Source organism: Cynocephalus volans, chromosome 5 (assembly GCF_027409185.1).
Source record: "Cynocephalus volans isolate mCynVol1 chromosome 5, mCynVol1.pri, whole genome shotgun sequence".
NCBI lineage: Eukaryota > Metazoa > Chordata > Mammalia > Dermoptera > Cynocephalidae > Cynocephalus > Cynocephalus volans.
The window spans coordinates 147769970-147781008 of NC_084464.1; positions in this window are offsets into that span (position 1 = coordinate 147769970).

Below are 11039 nucleotides of genomic sequence, written 5' to 3' on the forward strand. Positions count from 1 at the left end.
TTTGCAGGTTTTCCTGTACCTGGAATGCACTTCTCCAGAAAACCCCCCGGACTGACTCACCCATGTCCTTCTCCACAGATCTTTGCTCCAAGGTCACCTTCTCGGAGGACTTGCCTGACTCCGTCATCTACACCTGCCCTTCCCTCAGCCTTCACCTCGGCCACCACTGTTAGCTCCTGTACCTGCGCCATTTTCCCCATAGCATTCATTTAACACCTTCCAACACACCATGTCATTAATTTCTTCATGTTTATTGCTTCGTATCGATCTCTCCTGCTACAATTTAAGATCCAGGAAGGCACAGGTTTGCTGCCCATGAACCTGAGTCCTCTCTACTCGACACATAGGATTTGTCGAGTGAATGACTCTCCCTGAATCACAAGCCCTGAATCCCAGATGTGAAAGCTGGAGAGGATCTATTTTAACCCTCTCGTTTTGTAGGTAAGGAGACAGAGACACAAAGGTGTGACAGGAGCGGCCGAGGTCATACACGGATGGCTAGCGGCAGCGTAAATAGATAAAGGCAGCTCTTGCTGCCCATCAGAGGCTTATCTGGAGCATGTGAGCATCCCTAGCTTAGAAACAAATCAGAGCCAAGCAGAGGATCCCAGAGCTGCTTCCAGCAAACATGCTCTTGCAGAGGGAGCAGTTACTGCAGCGTGCGGCCACCAGAGGGCACTGGTCTGCCAGACTGAAGGCCGAACCTGACCGCGGGGAGGCGGAGCGGGGACGGGGAGGACCGTCCCGGGAGGATCGTGTCCACGCCGCGGCAGCGGGAGGGACAGCGGGACCTCCACGACTCTCCCAGTGACCCGCGAGACTTTGAGCCCTGTAACCAAGACACCTACTAAAACGCCCCAGAATGATGATGGTGAGCGATAGCATTTACAGTCCGTTTTAATAAACGTGGTGGAGCTCTTGGCTCCCTCCGTCATTAATCCTTTAATGACCTGAGCTAGGCGGCGCGACTCCGTTTCCTGCACCTGCTGGGGCGTGTCTGTGTGTCTGTGTACGCAGGAGCAGGTTAGGGGAAGGCAGCGTTTAGGTGACTCGAGTCCTAAACTTTAGATGTCAATCAATGAGATGGAATACCAGGCGCATTTTTTCGTATGAATGGCATTTTATTGCTCATGACCCAGAGTAGCCCGACATTATAGTAAAAGTAGCAGCCACCGTTCAATCCAGATGTGCACCGAACTTATTTATACCTAAGAGCATTTCACTTTCACAACGTGCCTGTGCGGTAGACACCGTGATCCCCATTTTATAGCTGAGGGAAACTGCAGTCGCACAGAGGTCTAGGTAGAAGAGATAAGATTTGACCTTGAGTCATTTCATTCTAATGCCCTTTGGCTTAACCACTACTGACTAATTTCCTGGTTCTCAGCCTGAGCTGCATATTAAATTTTCCTAGTGCCTCAGTCAGGGTTCGATTAGAGCAGCAGAACCAGTGGGAGATATATGAGTATATTTAGAGATTTATTGCAAGGAATTGGCATATGCAATTGTGGGGGCTGGCAAGACAATTCTGAAATCCACAGGGCAGGCCATCAGGAAGGGCAGATCCTGGGATACCAGAAGAAGCTGCTGTCCACTGTGGAATTTCTTTCTCATCAGGAAAGCCTCAACTTTGCTTTTAAGGCCTTTCTAAGGATTGAATTAGGCTGAGCAGACTATCTAGGAAAATCTCCCTTATTTAAAATCAGCTGATTATAGACTTTAATCACATTTACACAATAGCTTCACAGCAGTGCCTAAATTAGTGTTTGATTGAATAACTGGGGACAGTAGCCAAGGTGACACACAAAAAACACCATTATCCCAGGGAAGCTTTTGAACAGCAGGCTGCCTGGGCCTCACCCCAGACCAATTGAATGTGAACCTCAAGGGGTGGAGCCTTGACGTTTTTCTTCAAGCTCCCCAGATTATTCTGATGCATTGTGAAGGTTAAGAACTATGAGTGTACTCAGCAAGGGAGTCCTCAGACCTTGGAATTTGAATTGAGTCCCCAGCTGGTGGTTTACTGGGCTAGGATGGTATAGAGAAAACAGCGCCCCCTCCTGGAGACAGCATGCTCTGGCCCTGCGCTTGCTCTGTGATGCCAGTGGGGGCCTCCATCCTGTCTCATTATCACCATCTGAGCAAGGAGAATGGGAGGAAAGGCCTCACTGCCCCCACTTACCTCCATCCAGCAGCCACCACCCTGCTATCTGGTTACTGAATCTCTGTTGCATCTGGCCTCATTATTACCAATCCCAGGACAAGTCATGATTGGCCCTAACCAGTCCTGGCAGTGTCAATCCCCCTCTTTGGGAAACCCCTTTATCATCTGTCCTTGCAAGCAGCAGCAGGCACCGGACCCAAAGCTAGCCAGTGAGGCACAGGCGAAGTCAGCTACAGTCTCTGGGGTGATATTTCCCTAACTCATAGAAAGACACTACTGCGACCTCACCAGCAGCCATGAGAAGTTAAGGGCATGGTGTCAGCCAGGTGGGACTGTGAGCTGAAGGCCACAAGCCCACCCGCAAAGGAGGATGATCAGAAACTGGATAGAGCTCAGCTCCTTGATGCCACGGTGGAGCCAGGGCACCATTTTCCACCTGCGATGATAAAATACCTGCTGAGAACACCTGCCTGATGAGCAGTAGTCAGACAGGGGAAGGGAGAGGATGCTCTGCAGCTGTTGTTACAGACGTTTGGAAAGTGTGGGACTAAGAGTAGGATTCTGGTGATGGAAGATTCTCAGCTCAGTGATCTAGCTGAACACGAATGCCATCTGGCTCTAGCACCTCCACATGTAGAAAAACACCTACGGAGCACAGGCTCCTTCAGGAAGTAACAGTTAATCCTGAAGGGAGCATTCAAGGGACAATACAGCCAATCTCTATCCCAGGCAGATGTGCCTTGTCTCCTCAATGTCACCAGAATATTCCACGGTGATTCCTATGTTCATCTTGGCTTGAATTTCTTTCCCAGCTTGGAATCCTCTTCCCGTCCTTCTTTCTCTGCCTGTCTGGGAGGTTAGAGGACTTTCTTTCTCAGGTGGCAACTTGATCCCTATTCAAATTTACCTCCGTCCTCCAAGTGACCACTGGGCAAAACAAAGGATAGAAGGAGACTGAGTTGTTCTGGCCGCAAATGTCCCAGGGTTACTAGTGACTACTTGCCTTACAAGGGAATCACCACGAGGCGCCACTCAAGTTACTGCACGGGAGAGACTGGCAGACCCACCCAGACAGAGGACCGGCTGACCCTTTTTATTTGGCAGCTTCTTAAAGTCCTGTTAGCCAGGCTGGTAAAAGCACAGACTGCAGACTCTGAAGCGGCTCTAGCTCCCCCCACGGTAGGAGCTCTGGTCAGAATAAAATGAAGCCGTGTGGGAGAAGTTAGGGACTCTCACAGGCCCTGGCCTCTTCTTCTGGCTCTTCTTCTTTCTGCTGTGGTATCGATGCATCTGTCTCATGCTGCTGTCAGGAAGGGCAGACCTGGGGAAGTATCCCCTTGGCAGGATAAGGCTCCTCCCTGAAGGCCAGGTGGGGATGGGACGGGCCCAGGAAAGCTGCCGAGAGCAGGCCAAAGGCTGACCTCTCTCTCCTCCCAACAGGTGGCAGGACAGGCCTGGGGAAGTCCACACCAAGACCATCATGGCACATCAGAAAATGGGACCGCACTACCCCCTGTCCACTCGAATAGCTCTTCTGAGATTAGTTTCGATCTTTTCCCAGTGGCTAATGCCAATTCTCACTTGGTTCTAATAAGCCTGCCCTTGCTCCTATCTCATGAGCCAAGCTGAAAATCTGTTTCAAGGGATTGTTTCTGCAGCAGTGGGTAATGGTAGGTTTGGAGGAAAGGAGTGTAAAGGCGGAGCCCTTAGAAGTTTCCCTGGATCTAGAACCTGAGATTTTGATGAAAGAAAGTCACCCTTTCTCCTGGTTTGGGATCATTGCCTCAGAACTGTTTACTGCTTCCAAATAGGCTCCAGTGTCTATCAGGGGCCTCCTTGGGACAGATTAAGGCCCCACATCAGACAGCTGCAGCTCCTGCAGATTCAATGCTGTCTCGCTGGACACAGAGAGTGTGTGTGTGCATTTCTTCCATCTTCCTAAGGGAGGTTCCCAAAAGTTTTCCAGGGCCCCTTTCAGCTGTGGTCTAAATTCAGGGCCTTGGCACCACCCCAGGGAGGAGACTCATTTACTTTGGCACCTGGGCACTTCCTACTCAGCCCCAGGCTCTGAATGTATGGAGTCCGGCTTTGCTGGGAGGCACACATCGTAATTCTCTGCTCTGTCAAGACAGATGGAGACTGTGGCTACCCGAGCTCTCGGGGACCTCCCATTCTAGCTCCCCAGAGTTGCTCCCCTGCTGGCTTTGAGGTTTAAGGGAGTTGCCCACAAAAGAAGGTTTAATGAGGGGTTCATGCGGGTTGGATCGTGGAGGATGTTACAAATACTCAAATTTTCCTTGCAGATATTTTTTTCCCCTCCAAAATTAGAGAAAATGTATAGTGTCCATTCTGGGAATCTACTCAAACGGTTCATGAAGAATAATTTTCACCAATCAAGAAATCAAATTTTTTCTTTAGTCACAGTCAGGTGAAGCCAAATATATGCCTGAGGCAGGAATGCTGGTTTTGCTCATAGCCCTCTGTAAAAACGTACAAAATGGACAATTAATTTGCTCTCTTATTTTTGGCAGGGGAAGGAAAGGTGGACTTGCCAGTCCCATTACTTTACCACAGCCATGCCCAGAAATGTGTTAATTACTTGGGTGTCATGAAGGTGACCCATTGTGCTGGTGTCCAGGTTATCGGCTTGAGCTTCTCTCTGCCACTTTCTCCAGCCAGAGAAACACTGGGTCGTCATTGAAGAGGACACTTAAGACTTGGCTGTCCCTGCATCATAGCCCTGCGGTCTCCCTCCGCCAGATCTCCTGGGGGCAGAACGCTCACCATGTCAGAGTGGCCTTGCTTCTCACATTTGCTAAACCACCACTTGCCCCATCCATCGCCAGATGCTCCCATGCTCACTTCTTTCATTGGCAGGGCAACCAGAATTAGTCTTCAGATTTAGTTGCTTTCTGGGGTTTTACAACCTGTTTTATCCTTGTTTTTGACTTCTCAGTGTTGTTATTGACTTTGGCAGGGAGTAGGACTGAGCAGAAAGGTGTCTCTGAAGTGGGAGGTGGGAAAATCTAGAGCTTTCTCAAGGGGTGATGACAAGTAATTGAGTCCCACTCTTTCCCCTTGACTTAATATTTGTTGCTTATGCTTCTGTACACTTAGGGTAAAACCCCTAAAAAGAAAAGCAACCTAAAGTTTAGAGGGTTTCATTGTAATAGTGTGAGTAATGCATTTGCATTTTTTTTTTTTTTAAGTGGAGCTCTTTTTAATGGGATGAGCAGGTCCTCCTGCCTCCCTGCTCCGTGGCCCCGGGTAACCTCCAGAGCCTGCAGCGTTATCACATTATGCTGTTATAATTTGCCTACTTACCTGTTCCCTCCCTAGACTGAGCTCCCAGAGAGCAGGCACTTGACCCACCTCATCACTGTTTCCCTGACATCCAGCACGTGCCTGACACACGCCAGGGCTCAACAGATATTTGCTGGATGAACAGTGCACACCAGTGAATATGCCAGCACCTTTTTGCTTTGGCTTTTGCTTTTTCAGAAGGCTGCCCTGGGGAAGAGTAGGATTGGGCAAAAAACAAACGTGCAACCTCTGGGCTTGGGTCTGTGCCCCAGCCTGTGCTTGCCTGCCTTGGCCTCTCAGCCCTATCTTCTGTTTATGGCTTCTGGGACGTTGGTTTACAAGCTGTGTAACACAATCTGGGAAGTCAGGCTTGTCTTTATCCTCACCGGCCAAGTGGTCAGTGGGTCAGTGGTCCCATCCAGCACCAGCCGTGCAAATACACAAGTGTTTCTTCTTCGCCCGTCTCTCTTGGCCTAGGCTTGAGCAGAACCACATGACCCTTTCACCAAAAGCAATGAAGTATGTCATTGTGTTTTCATGTGAGCAAGCATCGTGATGCGGAAGCTTTCCTCTTCCTCACGTTTCAGACCACATGCATTTGTGTTTTGTGTGTCTCCCTGTGCAGGAGGCGGCAGTTATGGTGGGGGCTGGACAAGAGGAGTAGCAGAGGCCGTTCAGTGGGTCATCCAGAGATGCCTCAAGCTTCCAAAACAGCATTTTATGTGCATGTAAAGGGCCTATATAGAAATGACTGGCTCTTGTGTTTAGGTGAGTGGTTTCCCTGGTGTTAGCCTCAAAAATGCCTGCCTGGTATGTAGAGAGATAAAGGCCAACCCAGTGCTAATTGCTGGAATTGCCTTTTACACAGGAGTTTTTAACTCAGGGCGTCCACAAACTTGCATAGAAGAATTATGTCTTTTTTTTCCTCCCCACTCATCTATAACTGAAATTTAAGATTTTCTTCAGTTATGAATGTAAGCAACAACTAACAGTAATAGCACCATCTGTGATGTCACCAATATAAACCACAGATATTTTCAGATCACTTCAGAGTGGCTACAAATACCCACAATGTCTCATACACTCGTAGCTACTTAGAGATTACGTAGCTCGTGGACCCACTGCTAGATCTTGGTTTTTAGAGCATTAATAAAGAGGCACTTGTGTCACTCTGCGTATTAGTCAAAGTTCTCCAGAGAAACAAAAACAATAGGAAATGTGTATATATATGTATTGACTCACATGATGATGGAGGCTGAGAGGTCCTACAATCTGCCATCATCAAGCTAGAGATGCAGGAAAGCTCCTGTTACTGTTCTGTGAACCAGAGAGCCAATGGTGTAAGTCCCATCAAGGGCAGGAAAAGACTCGTGTCCCAGCTCAAGCAGTCGGGCAGAAAGAACAGATCCCCCTTCCTCCACCTTTATGTTCTATTTAATTTAAAATTAATTTAAAATTATTTATTTAAAATGAATCACCACACCAAATCATGAACTTGTTTGTTTTTTTAAAATATTTTTATTACTGTATTTTGATGTAATTGGTTTCTTTGTAATTCTGTATACTTTGGATCATGCACTTTAAAACATTATTTTGAGAAGAGATACATGGTCTTCACCAGACAAAGGAGCTCATGGCACCAAAAGCTACGAAGAGCCCCTATAAGAACAATTCTGCCATGTAGCCACCCAGCTTCTTTTTTTTTTTTTTTTCTTTTTTTATTTATTTATTTATTTATTTTTATTTTTTATTTTTTTTAATTTTATTTTGTCGATATACATTGTAGCTGATTATTGCTCCCCATCACCAAAACCTCCCTCCCTTCTCCCTCCTCCCCTCCCCCCCTCCCCCCCAACAATGTCCTTTCTGTTTGCTTGTTGTATCAACTTCAAATAATTGTGGTTGTTATATCTTCTTCCTCCCCCCCCCGTTTGTGTGTGTGTGTGTGTATGTGTGTGTGTGAATTTATATATTAATTTTTAGCTCCCTCCAATAAGTGAGAACATATGGTATTTCTCTTTCTGTGCCTGACTTGTTTCACTTAATATAATTCTCTCAAGGTCCATCCATGTTGTTGCAAATGGCAGTATTTCATTCGTTTCTATAGCTGAGTAGTATTCCATTGTGTAGATGTACCACATTTTCCGTATCCACTCATCTGATGATGGGCATTTGGGCTGGTTCCAACTCTTGGCTATTGTAAAGAGTGCTGCGATGAACATTGGGGAACAGGTATACCTTCGACTTGATGATTTCCATTCCTCTGGGTATATTCCCAACAGTGGGATGGCTGGGTCGTATGGTAGATCTATTTGCAATTGTTTAAGGAACCTCCATACCATTTTCCATAGAGGCTGCACCATTTTGCAGTCCCACCAACAATGTATGAGAGTTCCTTTTTCTCCGCAGCCTCACCAGCATTTATCGTTCATAGTCTTTTGGATTTTAGCCATCCTAACTGGGGTTAGATGGTATCTCAATGTGGTTTTGATTTGCATTTCCCGGATGCTGAGTGATGTTGAGCATTTTTTCATATGTCTGTTGGCCATTTGTATATCTTCCTTAGAAAAATGCCTACTTAGCTCTTTTGCCCATTTTTTAATTGGGTTGCCTGTTTTCTTCTTGTAAAGTTGTTTGAGTTCCTTATATATTCTGGATATTAATCCTTTGTCAGATGTATATTTTGCAAATATTTTCTCCCACTCTGTTGGTTGTCTTTTAACTCTTTTAATTGTTTCTTTTGCTGTGCAGAAGCTTTTTAGTTTGATATAATCCCATTTGTTTATTTTTCCTTTGGTTGCCCGTGCTTTTGGGGTCGTATTCATGAAGTCTGTGCCCAGTCCTATTTCCTGAAGTGTTTCTCCTATGTTTTCTTTAAGAAGTTTTATTGTCTCAGGGTGTATATTTAAATCCTTAATCCATTTTGAGTTGATTTTAGTATACGGTGAGAGGTATGGATCTAGTTTCATTCTCCTGCATATCGATATCCAGTTATCCCAGCACCACTTGCTGAAGAGGCAGTCCCTTCCCCAGTGAATAGGCTTGGTGCCTTTGTCAAAGATCAGATGGCAGTAAGTGTGTGGGTTGATTTCTGGATTCTCTATTCTATTCCATTGGTCAGTGTGTCTGTTTTTATGCCAGTACCATACTGTTTTGGTTATTATAGCTTTGTAGTATAGCTTAAAGTCAGGTAGTGTTATGCCTCCAGCTTTATTTTTTTTGCTGAGCATTGCTTTGGCTATTCGTGGTCTTTTATTGTTCCATATAAATGTCTGAATAGTTTTTTCCATTTCTGAGAAAAATGTCTTTGGAATTTTGATGGGGATTGCATTGAATTTGTATATCACTTTGGGTAGTATGGACATTTTCACTATGTTGATTCTTCCAATCCAAGAGCATGGAATATCTTTCCATCTTCTTGTATCCTCTCTAATTTCTCTCAGCAGTGGTTTGTAGTTCTCATTATAGAGATTTTTCACCTCCTTGGTTAACTCAATTCCTAAGTATTTTATTTTTTTGGTGGCTACTGTAAATGGGCAGGCTTTCTTGATTTCTCCTTCTGCATGTTCACTATTGGAGAAAAGAAATGCTACTGATTTTTGTGTGTTGATTTTGTATCCTGCTACTGTGCTGAAATCATTTATCAATTCCAACAGTTTTTTTGTAGAGGTTTTAGGCTGTTCGATATATAGGATCATGTCATCTGCAAACAGGGACAGTTTGACTTCATCTTTTCCAATCTGGATGCCCTTTATTTCCTTCTCTTCTCTGATTGCTCTGGCTAGTACTTCCAACACTATGTTGAATAGGAGTGGTGAGAGTGGGCATCCTTGTCTAGTTCCTGTTCTTAAAGGAAAAGCTTTCAGCTTTTCCCCATTCAGGATGATATTGGCAGTGGGTTTGTCATATATGGCTTTAATTATGTTGAGATACTTTCCCTCTATACCTAACTTATAGAGGGTCTTTGTCATGAATGAGTGCTGAACTTTATCAAATGCTTTTTCAGCATCTATAGAGATGATCATATGGTCCTTGTGTTTGAGTTTATTAATATGGTGTATCACATTTATTGATTTGCGTATTTGAACCAACCTTGCATCCCTGGGATGAATCCCACTTGATCGTGATGAATAATTTTTCGTATGTGTTGCTGTATTCTGTTTGCTAGTATTTTAGTGAGGATTTTTGCATCTATATTCATCAAGGATATCGGCCTGTAGTTTTCTTTTTTGGTTATATCTTTACCTGGTTTTGGTATCAGGATGATGTTTGCTTCATAGAATGAGTTTGGGAGATTTGCGTCCGTTTCAATCTTTTGGAATAGTTTGTAAAGAATCGGTGTCAATTCCTCTTTGAATGTTTGGTAAAATTCTGCTGTGAATCCATCTGGTCCTGGGCTTTTCTTTGTTGGGAGCCTTCTGATAACAGCTTCAATCTCCTTTATTGTTATTGGTCTGTTCAAATTTTCTATGTCTTCACGGTTCAGTTTTGGGAGCTTGTGTGTGTCCAGAAATTTATCCATTTCCTCCAGATTTTCAAATTTGTTGGCGTATAGTTGTTTATAGTAGTCTCGAATGATTCCTTGTATTTCAAATGAATCAGTTGTAATATCGCCTTTTTCATTTCTAATTTTTGTTATTTGAGTCTTCTCTCTTCTTTTTTTTGTTAGCCATGCTAATGGTTTGTCAATTTTATTTATCTTTTCAAAAAACCAACTTTTTGATTCGTTGATCTTTTGAATTGTTTTTTGGTTTTCAATTTCATTCAGTTCTGCTCTGATCTTAATGATTTCTTTCCGTCTGCTAACTTTAGGATTGGATTGTTCTTGTTTTTCTAGTTCTTTAAGGTGAAGTGTTAGGTTGTTCACTTGCCATCTTTCCATTCTTCTGAAGTGAGCATTTAATGCAATAAATTTTCCCCTCAATACTGCTTTTGCAGTATCCCACAGGTTTTGGTATGATGTATCATTGTTTTCATTAGTTTCAATAAACTTTTTGATTTCCTGCTTGATTTCTTCTTGGACCCATATGTCATTAAGTAGAATGCTGTTTAATTTCCATGTGTTTGTATAGTTTCCAGAGTTTTGTTTGTTATTAATTTCTAGTTTTAATCCATTGTGGTCTGAGAAGATACATGGGATAATTCCAATTTTTTTGAATTTATTGAGACTTGATTTGTGACCTAATATGTGATCTATCCTGGAGAATGATCCATGTGCTGATGAGAAGAATGAATATTCTGAGGTTGTTGGGTGGAATGTTCTGTAGATATCTGCCAATTCCAATTGGTCTAGACTCTTGTTTAGATCTTGTGTTTCTCTACTGATTCTTTGCCTAGATGATCTGTCTAATATTGACAGTGGAGTGTTCAGGTCCCCTGCTATTATGGTATTAGTGTCTATTTCCTTCTTTAGGTCTAATAGAGTTTGTTTTATAAATCTGGCTGCTCCAACATTGGGTGCGTACATATTTATGATTGTTATGTCTTCTTGATGGATCAGTCCTTTTATCATTAAGTAGTGTCCCTCATTGTCTCTTTTTATGGTTTTTAGTTTAAAGTCTATTTTGTCAGA